The 13,489-nt window shown below is 47.6% G+C and overlaps 1 protein-coding gene and 1 long non-coding RNA gene across 3 annotated transcripts in view; one reads left to right on the plus strand and one right to left on the minus strand.

Annotated features, from left to right (window-relative positions):
- The window catches only part of LOC140396106 (uncharacterized), a 201,192-nt gene that overhangs the window by 151,330 nt on the left and 36,373 nt on the right, over positions 1 to 13,489 (minus strand). Inside the window, exon 2 of the long non-coding RNA XR_011936452.1 lies at positions 8,108 to 8,241. This is a non-coding gene — a long non-coding RNA (uncharacterized lncRNA). The remainder of the gene's footprint in view (positions 1 to 8,107; positions 8,242 to 13,489) is intronic.
- Positions 1 to 13,489, plus strand: part of LOC140396105 (aldo-keto reductase family 1 member B1-like) — a 66,096-nt gene that overhangs the window by 48,343 nt on the left and 4,264 nt on the right. The gene's annotated exons all lie outside the window — the stretch shown is intronic.

Consider the following 13,489-nt stretch of genomic DNA (forward strand, 5'->3'; position numbering starts at 1 on the left):
CATTTCACTTGTGTCCTTCCCTGACAGCCTATGTTCCCAACTTATGCACTTCAATTCTTGTCTGACAACATCGTATTTACCCTTCCCCCAATTGTAAACCTTGCCCTGTTGCACGTACCTATCCCTCTCCATTACTAAAGTGAAAGTCACAGAATTGTGGTCACTATCTCCAAAATGCTCCCCCACTAACAAATTTATCACTTGCCCTGGTTCATTACCCAGTACTAAATCCAATATTGCCCCTCCTCTGGTCGGACAATCTACATACTGTGTTAGAAAAGCTTCCTGGACACACTGCACAAACACCACCCCATCCAAACTATTTGATCTAAAGAGTTTCCACTCAATATTTGGGAAGTTAAAGTTGCCCATGACTACTACCCTATGACTTCTGCACCTTTCCAAAATCTGTTTCCCAATCTGTTCCTCCACATCTCTGCTACTACTGGGGGGCCTATAGAAAACTCCTAACAAGGTGACTGCTCCTTTCCTATTTCTGACTTCAACCCATACTACCTCAATAGGGTGATACTCCTCGAACTGCCTTTCTGCAGCTGTTATACTATCTCTAATTAATAATGCCACCCCCCCCACCTCTTTTACCACCCTCCCTAATCTTATTGAAACATCTATAACCAGGGACCTCCAACACCCATTTCTGCCCCTCTTCTATCCAAGTTTCCGTGATGGCCACCAAATCGTAGTCCCAAATACCGATCCATGCCTTAAGTTCACCCACCTTATTCCTGATGCTTCTTGCGTTGAAGTATACACACTTCAACCCATCTCCGTGCCTGCAAGTACTCTCCTTTGTCAGTGTTCCCTTCCCCACTGCCTCATTACACGCTTTGGCGTCCTGAATATCGGTTACCTTAGTTGCTGGACTACAAATCCGGTTCCCATTCCCCTGCCAAATTAGTTTAAACCCCCCCAAAGAGTACTAGAAAACCTCCCTCCCAGGATATTGGTGCCCCTCTGGTTCAGATGCAACCCGTCCTGCTTGTACAGGCCCCACCTTCCCCAGAATGCGCTCCAATTATCCAAATACCTGAAGAGTTACATGGATACTGTGTTCTGCAAACGGTCACCTCATTTTAGGTTGAGTAGAACATTAAAGTTGGACAATGATCAGGGACAGGAGAGTGTAATTAAGTCAGGTAGGTATGGAGATCAGGATTGGTGAAGGAGGAGCCTCAGCCCATGATTTTAACTAATAAGGTACTTGCTCCCTGTCTGGATGAGTGGCATGGTTGTTAGCACAGTTACTTCATAGCTCAATCATAGTCCCAGGTTCAATTCCCGGCTTGGGTCGCAGTCTGTGCGAAATGTCTGCATGGGTTTCCTCCGGGTGTTCCAGTTTCCTCCCACAGTTCAAAGATGTGCGGGTTAGGTGGATTGGCCGTGCTAAATTGCCCTTGGTGTCCAAAAAGGTTAGATGGGGTTACTGGGATAGGGTGGAGGTGTGGGCTGAGATAGGGTGATCTTTTCATGGGCCTTGCAGACTCGATGGGCCGAATGGCCTCCTCCAGTACTGTACTGGAAATTCTATGAACACTGAGAGCAAGGACACAAGAATGGATGGGTAAACTGGCCATAGCATCAACATGCAGGAAGCCATTCAAGCAAGAAGAATGAAAATGAATGTTGAGTGCTGGGGACAGTATAGTATAGTCAGGTAGAATAAATATTCCCTGGGCGGGCTCCGGGGGCCCTGGGGAGGCGTGGGGCGATCTGGCCCGGGGGGGGGGGGTGCCCCCACGGTGGCCTGGCCCGCAATCGGGGCCCACCGATCCGCAGGTGGGCCTGTGCCGTGGGGGCACTCTCTTCCCTCCTCCTCGGCCACAGCCTTCACACTGGCCGACGCGTAAGAGACACCACCCCTCCCACCCTGCGCATGCGCGGGGATGACATCAGCAGCCGCTGACGCTCCCGCGGATTTGTGGACTTCCACTGGCCGGCGAAGTCCTTTCGGCTCCGGCTGGCGTGGCGCCAAAGGCCTTTGTAGCTGGAGAACAATCTGAAGGTGGAGGATCCAATTATTTTGATTCATGTTCGAACCAATGACATGAATAGACTAAGAATGAGATGGGCCGAAGTACCGCCTGTCCCGCCGGCGAGAATCAAACCACCTTTCTTATCGGCGGGACTAGGCGGCGTGGGCGGGCTATGGGGTCCGGGTGGGGTGCACGGGACGATCTGGCCCCGCGGGATGCCCCCACAATGGCCTGGCCCGCGATCGGGTCCCACCGATCCGCGGGTGGGCCTGTGCCGTGGGGGCGCTCTTTTCCCTCCTCGGCCACAGTCTTCACCATGGCCGACGCGTAAGAGACCCCCCCCCCCCCCCCGCGCATGCGCGGGGATGACGTCGGCAGCCGCTGACGCTCCCGCGCATGCGCGGTCTTCCGCCGGCTGGCAAAGTCATTTCTGCCCCGGCTGGCATTGCGCCAAAGGCCTTTCCTGCCGTCCGCCAGCGCGCCAACCACTCCGACGCGGGCCTAGCCTCTCAAGGTGAGGGCTTGGCCCCTAAAGGTGCGGATTTCTCCGCACCTTTGGGGCGGCCTGACGCCGGAGTGGTTCTGCCACTCCATCCCACCGGTACCCCCCGCCCCGCGGGTAGGGGAGAATCCCGGCCCTGATACTAAATTGATGAGTAGTGCCTCGGGGATAGTAAACTCTGGATTGCTACCTGAGCCAGATACAAATTGGCATTGGGTCAACATAATTGGAGAATTAACAATTGGCTCAAATAATGAGTCAAATAACAGGGCAAGGTTTACAATTGGGGGAAGGGTAAATACAATGTTTGTCAGACAAGAATTGAAGTGCATAAGTTGGGAACATAGGCTGTCAGGGAAGGATACAAGTGAAATGTGGAACTTGTTCAAGGAACAGGTACTACGTGTCCTTGGTATGTATGTCCCTGTCAGGCAGGGAAGAGATGGTCGAGTGAGGGAACCATGGTTGACAAGAGAAGTTGAATGTCTTGTTAAGAGGAAGAAGGAGACTGATGTAAGGCTGAGGAAACCAGGTTCAGACAGGGTGCTGGGGGGGATACAAGATAGCAAGGAGGGAACTGAAGAAAGGGATTAGGAGAGCTAAGAGAGGGCATGAAAAATCTTTGGCGGGTAGGATCAATGAAAATCCCAAGGCCTTTTACACATGTGAGAAATATGAGAATTATAGAATCATAGAATTTACAGTGCAGAAGGAGGCCATTCAGCCCATCGAGTCAGCACCAGCTCTTGGAAAGAGCACCCTACCCAAGCCCACATCTCCACCCTATCCCCATAACCCATTAACCCCACCCAACACGAAGGTCAATTTTGGACACTAAGGGCAATTTAGCATGGCCAATCCACCTAACCTGCACGTCTTTTGACTGTGGGAGGAAACCGGGGCACCCGGAGGAAACCCACGCACATACAGGGAGAACGTGCAGACTCCGCACAGGCAGTGACCCAAGCCGGGAATCGAACCTGGGACCCTGGATCTGTGAAGCAATTGTGCTAACCACTAAGCTACCGTGCTGCCCCAGAATGACTAGAGCGAGGGTAGGCCTGATCAAGGACAGTAGCGGGAGATTGTGTATTGAGTCTCAAAAGAGCAGGAGCTGCGAGTCCGAGTGGAGATTTAAAAAGTGCGGGAGCTGCGAGTCGGAGCGGAGATTTAAAAAGAGCAGGAGCTGCGAGTCGGAGCGGAGATTTAAAAAGAGCTGGAGCTGCGAGTCGGAGCGGAGATTTAAAAAGAGCAGGAGCTGCGAGTCGGAGCGGAGATTTAAAAAGAGCTGGAGCTGCGAGTCGGAGCGGAGATTTAAAAAGAGCAGGAGCTGCGAGTTGGAGCAGAGATTTAAAAAGATCGCGTCCTAGTTTCGGGAACCGTCCGGAGGAGGGGGAGCAGTCTCTGACAGGGAGAGAATCTGAGAACATCTGAGGCCCTCGGAAGGTAAGTAACTGATTTTTACTCATTTTTTACTTTTATTACCTTTTCAAATTGTGTTGGGGGGGGGGGGGGGGGGAACTGAAGTGACATCACAGAAAAGCTGTGACCTGAGTGGCTGGTTGGGAATCTACACTGAATTTTAAAAAAATAAGCATTGGTAACTAATTAAACATAATTACTTAATTATAATTTAGAGGGGTATCTAAGCCAGAGATCAGAGTACTATATTTAGCTTTCACATTTATAGCAGAAATCTAGTGCTAGGAAACAGATAGTTAACAGTAACTTTTTATTTTAATTTTTTTTTAACTTTTAGCTTTAATTTACTAATTAATTGACGCAATGTCAGTTAGAGGGGTGCAGTGCTCTGACTGTGAGATGTGGCAGGTCCGGGAGGCTTCCAGCGTCCCGGATGGCTTCATCTGCAGAAAGTGCACCCAACTGGAGCTCCTCACAGACCGCATGGTTCGGTTGGAGCAGCAATTGGATGCACTGAGGAGCATGCAGGTGGCGGAAAGCGTCATAGATCGCAGTTATATAAATGTGGTCACACCCAAGGTGCTGGCAGAGAAATGGGTGACCACCAGAAAGGGCAGGCAGTCAGTGCAGGAATCCCCTGTGGTTTTCCCCCTCTCGAACAGGTATACCCCTTTGGATACTGTCGGGGGATAGCCTATCAGGGGAAAACAGCAGCAGCCAGAGCAGTGGCACCACGGCTGGCTCTGATGGTCAGAAGGGAGGGTCAAAGCGCAGAAGAGCAATAGTAATAGGGGACTCTATAGTCAGGGGCACAGATAGGCGCTTCTGTGAACGTGAAAGAGACTCCAGAATGGTATGTTGCCTCCCTGGTGCCAGGGTCCAGGATGTCTCCGAATGGGTAGAGGGCATCCTGAAGGGTCAGGAGGTCATGTTGCAGCTGTACAAAACTCTGGTACCGCCGCATTTGGAGTATTGCGTACAGTTCTGGTCACTGCATTATGGGAAGGACGTGGAGGCTTTGGAGCGGGTGCAGAGGAGATTTACCAGGGTGTTGCCTGGTATGGAGGGAAAATCTTATGAGGAAAGGCTGATGGACTTGAGGTTGTTTTCGTTGGAGAGAAGAAGGTTAAGAGGAGACTTAATAGAGGCATACAAAATGATCAGGGGGTTGGATAGGGTGGACAGTGAGAGCCTTCTCCCGCGGATGGAAATGGCTGGCACGAGGGGACATAGCTTTAAACTGAGGGGTAATAGATATAGGACAGATGTCAGAGGTAGGTTCTTTACGCAAAGAGTAGTGAGGCCGTGGAATGCCCTACCTGCTACAGTAGTGAACTCGCCAACATTTAGGGCATTTAAAAGTTTATTGGATAAACATATGGATGATAATGGCATAGTGTAGGTTAGATGGCTTTTGTTTCGGTGCAACATCGTGGGCCGAAGGGCCTGTACTGCGCTGTATTGTTCTATGTTCTAAGGGTAAGAGTGGTCCTAGGGTGAATGTGCTAAATTGGGGGAAGGCTAATTATAACAGTATTAGGCGGGAACTGAAGAACCTAGATTGCAGGCGGATGTTTGACGGCAATTCAACATCTGACATGTGGGAGGCTTTCAAGTGTCAGTTGAAAGGAATACAGGACCGACATGTTCCTGCGAGGAAGAAGGATAAATACGGGAATTTCCGGGAACCTTGGATAACGAGAGATATTGGAGGCCTCATCAAAAAGAAAAAGAAGGCATTTGTCAGGGCTAAAAGGCTGGGAACAGACGAAGCCTGTGTGGAATATAAGGAAAGTAGGAAGGAACTTAAACAAGGAGTAAGGAGGGCTAGAAGGGGTCATGAAAAGTCATTGGCAAATAGGGTTAAGGAAAATCCCAAGGCTTTTTACACGTACATAAAAAGCAAGAGGGTAGCCAGGGAAAGGGTTGGCCCACTGAAGGATAGGCAAGGGAATCTGTGGAGCCAGAGGAAATGGGCGAGGTACTAAATGAATACTTTGCATCAGTATTCACCAAAGAGAAGGAATTGATAGATGTTGAGTCTGGAGACAGGGTGTGTAGATAGCCTGGGTCACATTGAGATCCAAAAAGACGAGGTGTTGGGCGTCTTAAAAAATATTAAGGTAGATAAGTCCCCAGGGCCTGATGGGATCTACCCCAGAATACTGAAGGAGGCTGGAGATAAAATTGTTGAGGCCTTGACAGAAATCTTTGGATCCTCACTGTCTTCCGGATGTCCCGGAGGACTGGAGAATAGCCAATGTTGTTCCTCTGTTTAAGAAGGGTAGCAAGGATAATCCAGGGAACTACAGGCCGGTGAGCCTTACTTCAGTGGTAGGGAAATTACTGGAGAGAATTCTTCGAGACAGGATCTACTCCCATTTGGAAGCAAATGGACGTATTAGTGAGAGGCAGCATGGTTTTGTGAAGGGGAGGTCGTGTCTCACTAACTTGATAGTGTTTTTCGAGGAGGTCACAAAGATGATTGATGCAGGTAGGCAGTGGATCCTAAGGATCCTAAGGATTCTTATTCCTGATCTCTCCCCATATAGCCTCACTGCCCTCTGAGGTGTCCTCCCGCAGTACAGCTGTGATATTCTCCCTAACCAGTAGCGCAACTCCGCCTCCCCTTTTACATCCCCCTCTATCCCGCCTGGAACATTTAGCTGCCAATCCTGCCCTTCCCTCAACCAGGTCCCTGTAATGGCAACAACATCATAGTTCCAAATACTAATCCAAGCTCTAAGTTCATCTGCCTTAACCGTAATACTTCTTGCATTAAAACATATGCACTTCAGGCCACCAGACCCGCTGTGTTCAGCAACCTCTCCCTGTCTGCTCTGCCTCAGAGCCCCACTGTCCCTATTCCCGAGTTCTCCCTCCATGCTCTCACCTTCTGACCTATTGCTCCCGTGCCCACCCCCTGCCATACTAGTTTAAACCCCCCCGTGTGACACTAGCAAACCTCGCGGCCAGGATATTTATGCCTCTCCAGTTTAGATGCAACCCGTCCTTCTTATATAGGTCACACCTGCCCCGGAAGAGCTCCCAGTGGTCCAGATAACGGAAACCCTCCCTCCTACACCAGCAGTTTAGCCACGTGTTTAGCTGCTCTATCTTCCTATTTCTAGCCTCACTGGCACGTGGCACAGGGAGTAATCCCGAGATTACAACCCTTGAGGTCCTGTCTTTTAACTTCCTGCCTAGCTCCCTGAACTCCTGCTGCAGGACCTCATGCCCCTTCCTGCCTATGTCGTTAGTACCAATATGTACAATGACCTCTGCCTGTTTGCCCTCCCCCTTCAGGATGCCCTCTACCCGTTCGGAGACATCCTGGACCCTGGCACCAGGGAGGCAACATACCATCCTGGAGTCTCTTTCACGTCCACAGAAGCGCCTATCTGTGCCCCTGACTATAGAGTCCCCTATTACTATTGCTCTTCTGCGCTTTGACCCTCCCTTCTGAACATCAGAGCCAGCCGTGGTGCCACTGCTCTGGCTGCTGCTGTTTTCCCCTGATAGGCTATCCCCCCTGACAGTATCCAAAGGGGTATACCTGTTCGAGAGGGGGACAACCACAGGGGATTCCTGCACTGACTGCCTGCCCTTTCTGGTGGTCACCCATTTCTCTGCCTGCACCTTGGGTGTGACCACATTTATATAACTGCGATCTATGACGCTTTCCGCCACCTGCATGCTCCTAAGTACATCCAATTGCTGCTCCAAGCGAACCATGCGGTCTGTGAGGAGCTCCAGTTGGGTGCACTTTCTGCATATGAAGCCACCCGGGACGCTGGAAGCCTCCCGGACCTGCCACATCTCATAGTCAGAGCACTGTACCCCTCTAACTGACATTGCGTCAATTAATTAAAATTAAAAGTTTTTTTTAAAAAAAATTTATGTATTTTTAAAAAAATTTCAAACTTACTGTTTCCTAGCACTAGATTTCTAATATAAATGTGAAAGCTACATATAGTACTCTCCGATCTCTGGCTTAGATACCCCTCTAAATCATAATTAAGTAATTATGTTTAATTAGTTACCAATGCTTATTTTTTTAAAATTCAGTGTAGATTCCCAACCAGCCACTCAGGTCACAGCTTTTCTGTCATGTCACTTCAGTTTCCCCTCGACACACACAATTTGAAAAAGGTATAAAAGTAAAAATGAGTAAAAATCACTTACTTACCTTCTGAGTGTGTTAGATGTTCTCAGGTTCTCTCCCTGACAGAGACTGCTCCTCCTCCTCCGAACGGCTCCCGAAACTAGGCAGCGATCTTTTTGGACTTCAGTAAGGCCTTTGACAAGGTCCGTCATGAGAGACTGGTACAAAAGGTGAAGTAACAAGGGATCAGGGCAATAGCTGGCAATAGGGGTGATACAGAACTGGCTAGGTCATAGAAGGCAGAGAGTAGCAATGGAAGGATGCTTTTCTAATTGGAGGGCTGTGACCAGTGGTGTTCCGCAGGGATCAGTACTGGGACCTTTGCTGTTTGTAATATATATGAATGATTTGGAGGAAAATGTAACTGGTCTGATTAGTAAGTTTGCAGACGACACAAAGGTTAGTGGAATTGCGGATAGCGATGAGGACTGTCAGAGGATAACAGCAGGATTTAGATTGTTTGGAGATTTGGGCGGAGAGATGGCAGATGGAGTTTATTCCGGACAAATATGAGATAATGCATCTTGGAAGGTCTAATGCAGGTAGGGAATATACAGTGAATGGTAGAACCCTCAAGAGTATTGAAAGTCAAAGAGATCTAGGAATACAGGTCCACAGGTCACTGAAAGGGGCAACACAGGTGGAGAAGGTAGTCAAGAAGGCATACGGCATGCTTGCCTTCATTGGCCGGGGCATTGAGTATAAGAATTGGCAAGTCATGTTGCAGCTGTACAGAACCTTAGTTAGGCCACACTTGGAGTATAGTGTTCAATTCTGGTTGCCACACTACCAGAAGGATGTGGAGGCTTTAGAGAGGGTGCAGAAGAGATTTACCAGAATGTTGCCTGGTATGGATGCCATTAGCGGTTGAATAAACGCGGTTTGTTCTCACTGGAACGACGGAGGTTGAGGGGCGACCTGATAGAGGTCTACAAAATTATGAGGGGCATAGACAGAGTGGATAGTCAAAGGCTTTTCCCCAGGGTAGAGGGGTCAATTACTAGGGGGCATAGGTTTAAGGTATGAGGGGCAAGGTTTAGAGTAGATGTACGAGGCAAGTTTTTTACGCGGAGGGTAGTGGGTGCCTGGAACTCGCTACCGGAGGAGGTGGTGGAAGCAGGGACGATAGTGACATTTAAGGGGCATCTTGACAAATACATGAATAGGATGGGAATAGAGGGATACGGACCCAGGAAGTATAGAAGATTGTAGTTTAGTCGGGCAGCATGGTCGGCACGGGCTTGGAGTGCCGAAGGGCCTGTTCCTGTGCTGTACATTTCTTTGTTATTTGAAGAGATAGGAGAGCTCTTGAAAGAGTACTTTTCTTCTGTATTTACAAATGAGAGGGGCCATATTGTTGGAGAGGACAGTGTGAAACAGACTGGTAAGCTCGAGGAAATACTTGTTCGGAAGGAAGATGTGTTGGGCATTTTGAAAAACTTGAGGATAGACAAGTCCCCCGGGCCTGACGGGATATATCCAAGGATTCTATACGAAGCAAGAGATGAAATTGCAGAGCCGCTGGCAATGATCTTTTCGTTCTCACTGTCAACAGGGGTGGTACCAGGGGATTGGAGAGTGGCGAATGTCGTGCCCCTGTTCAAAAAAGGGACTCGGGATAACCCTGGGAATTACAGGCCAGTTAGTCTTACTTCGGTGGTAGGCAAAGAAATGGAAAGGGTACTGAGGGATAGGATTTCTGAGCATCTGGAAAGACACTGCTTGATTTGGGATAGTCAGCACGGATTTATGAGGGGTAGGTCTTGTCTTACAAGTCTTATTGAATTCTTTGAGGAGGTGGCCAAGCATGTGGATGAAGGTAAAGCAGTGGATGTAGTGTACATGGATTTTAGTAAGGCATTTGATAAGGTTCCCCATAAGAACTAGGAGCAGGAGTTGGCCATCTGGCCCCTCGAGCTTGATCCGCCATTCAATGAGATCATGGCTGATCTTTTGTAGACTCAGCTCCACTTTCCGGCCCGAACACCATAACCCTTAATCCCTTTATTCTTCAAAAACCCATCTATCTTTATCTTAAAAACATTTACTGAAGGAGCCTCTACTGTTTCACTGGGCAAGGAATTCCATAGATTCACAACCCTTTGGGTGACGAAGTTCCTCCTAAACTCAGTCCTAAATCTACTTCCCCTTATTTTGAGGCTATGCCCCCTAGTTCTGCTTTCACCCGCCAGTGGAAAAACCTGCCCGTATCTATCCTATCTATTCCCTTCATAATCTTATGTTTCTATAAGATCCTCCCTCATCCTTCTAAATTTCTCAAGTAAGGAGACCAAAACTGAACACAATACTCCAGGTGTGGCCTCACTAACACCTTATACAATTGCAGCATAACCTCCCTAGTCTTAAACTCCATCCCTCTAGCAATGAAGGACAAAATTCCATTTGCCTTCTAAATCACCTGTTGCACCTGGAAAGCAACTTTTTGCGACTCATGCACTAGCACACCCAGGTCTCTCTGCACAGCAGCATGTTTTAATATTTTATCATTTAAATAATAATCCCTTTTGCTGTTATTCCTCCTAAAATGGATAACCTCACATTTGTCAACATTGTATTCCATCTGCCAGACCCTAGCCCATTCACTTAGCCTATCCAAATCCCTCTGCAGACTTCCAGTATCCTCTGCACTTTTTGCTTTACCACTTATCTTAGTGTCGTCTGCAAACCTGGACACATTACCCTTGGTCCCCAACTCCAAATCATCTATGTAAATTGTGAACAGTTGTTGGCCCAACACTGATCCCTGAGGGACACCACTAGCTACTGATTGCCAACCAGAGAAACACCCATTAATCCCCACTATTTGCTTTCTATTAATTAACCAATCCTCTATCCATGCTACTACTTTCCCCTTAATGCCATGCATTTTTATCTTATGCAGCAACCTTTTGTGTGGCACCTTGTCAAAGGCTTTCTGGAAATCCAGATATACCACATCCATTGGCTCCCTGTTATCTACCGCACTGTTAATGTCCTCAAAATTCCACTGAATTAGTTAGGCACCCATGCTGCGTCTGCCCAATGGGACAATTTCCATCCAGATGCCTCGCTATTTCTTCCTTGATGATCGATTCCAGCATCTTCCCTACTACCGAAGTGAAGCTCACTGGCCTATAATTACCCGCTTTCTGCCTACTTCCTTTTTTAAACAGTGGTGTCACGTTTGCTAATTTCCAATCCGCCGGGACCACCCCAAAGTCTAGTGAATTTGGGTAAATTATCACTAGTGCATTTGCAATTTCCCTAGCCATCTCTTTTAGCACTCTGGGATGCATTCCATCAGGTCCAGGAGACTTGTCTACCTTTAGCCCCATTAGCTTGCCCATCACTACCTCCTTGGTGATAACAATCCTCTCAAGGTCCTCACCTGTCATAGCCTCATTTCCATCAGTCACTGGCATGTTATTTGTGTCTTCCACTGTAAAGACTGACCCAAAAAACCTGTTCAGTTCCTCAGCCATTTCCTCATCTCCCATTATTAAATCTCCCTTCTCATCCTCTAAAGGACCAATATTTACCTGAGCCACTCTTTTTTGTTTTTGTTTTATATATTTGTAGAAACTTTTACTATCTGTTTTTATATTCTGAGCCAGTTTACACTCCTAATCTATGTTACTCTTCTTTATAGCTTTTTTTGTAGCTTTCTGTTGCCCCCTAAAGATTTCCTAGTCCTCTAGTCTCCCACTGATCTTTGCTACTTTGTATGTTTTTTCCTTCAATTTGATACTCTCCCTTATTTCCTTAGATATCCACGGTCGATTTTCCCTCTTTTTACCGTCCTTCCTTTTTGTTGGTATAAACCTTTGCTGAGCACTGTGAAAAATCACTTGGAAGGTTCTCCACTGTTCCTCAACTGTTTCACCATAAAGTCTTTGCTCCCAGTCTACCTTAGCTAGTTCTCCTCTCATCCCATTGTAATCTCCTTTGTTTAAGCACAAAACACTAGTGCTTGATTTTACCTTCTCACCCTCCTTCTGTATTTTAAATTCCACCATATTGTGATCGCTCCTTCCGAGAGGATCCCTAACGATGAGTTCCTGAATCAATCCTGTCTCGTTACACAGGACCAGATCTAGGACCGCTTGTTCCCTCATAGGTTCCATTACATACTGTTCTAGGAAACTATCGCGGATACATTCTATAAACTCGTCCTGAAGGCTGCCTTGACCGATCTGGTTAAACCAATCGACATGTAGATTAAAATCCCCCATGATAACTGCTGTACCATTTCTACATGCATCAGTTATTTCTTTGTTTATTGCCTGCCCCACCATAATGTTACTATTTGGTGGCCTGGAGACTACTATCAATGACACTTTCGCACTACTATTCCTGATTTCCACCCAAATGGATTCAACCTGATCCTCCATAGCACCGATTTCATCCCTTATTGTTGCCCGGATGTCATCCTTAAATAACAGAGCTACACCACATCCCTTACCATCCACTCTGTCCTTCCGAATAGTTTGATACCCTCGGATATTTAACTCCCAGTCGTGACCATCCTTTAACCATGTTTCAGTAATGGCCACTAAATCATAGTCATTCACGATAATTTGCACCATCAACTCATTTACCTTATTCCGAATACTACGAGCATTCAGGTAAAGTACACTTATGTTGGCTTTTTTTACCTCTGTTTTGAATCTTAACACCTCGATCAGTAACCTCTCCTAAGTTATATTTCCTCTTAACTTTTCTCCTAATTTTCCTTGTCGTTGAACCCATATCTTCACGTAACAACCTGCCGCGTCGCTTACCATTAATGTTTTCACTTCCCGTTTTATTCCTTTTAGTATTCCTGGTCCTATTCACTGAGCTCCCCTCAGTCACTGTACCTTGTACTGTCACCCTTTTTGATTTTTGACTATGGCTTCTCTGCCTTCCACTTTCCCCCTTATACTGCCTTTTGTTTCTGTCCCTGTTTTACTACCTTCCAACTTCCTGCATCGGTTCCTATCCCCCTGCCACATCAGTTTAAACTCTCCCCAACAGCTGTAGCAAACACATCTAGGACATCGGTTCCAGTCCTGCCCAGGTGCAGACCGTCCGGTTTGTCCTGGTCCCACCTACCCCAGAACCGGTTCCAATGTCCCAGGAATTTGAATCCCTCCCTCTTGCACCATCTCTCGAGCCACGCATTCATCCTATCTATCCTGACATTCCTACTCTGACTAGCTCGTGGCACTGGTAGCAATCCTGAGATTACTACCTATGAGGTCCTACTTTTTAGTTTAACTCCTAACTCCCTAAATTCAGCTTGTAGGACCTCGACCCGTTTTTTACCTATATCGTTGGTGCCTATGTGCACCACGACAGCTGGCTGTTCACCGCCCCCCCCCCCCAGAATGTCCTGCAGCCGCTCCGAGACATCCTTGACCCTTG

The sequence above is a fragment of the Scyliorhinus torazame genome, chromosome 19 (assembly GCF_047496885.1).
Source record: "Scyliorhinus torazame isolate Kashiwa2021f chromosome 19, sScyTor2.1, whole genome shotgun sequence".
NCBI classification, from domain to species: domain Eukaryota; kingdom Metazoa; phylum Chordata; class Chondrichthyes; order Carcharhiniformes; family Scyliorhinidae; genus Scyliorhinus; species Scyliorhinus torazame.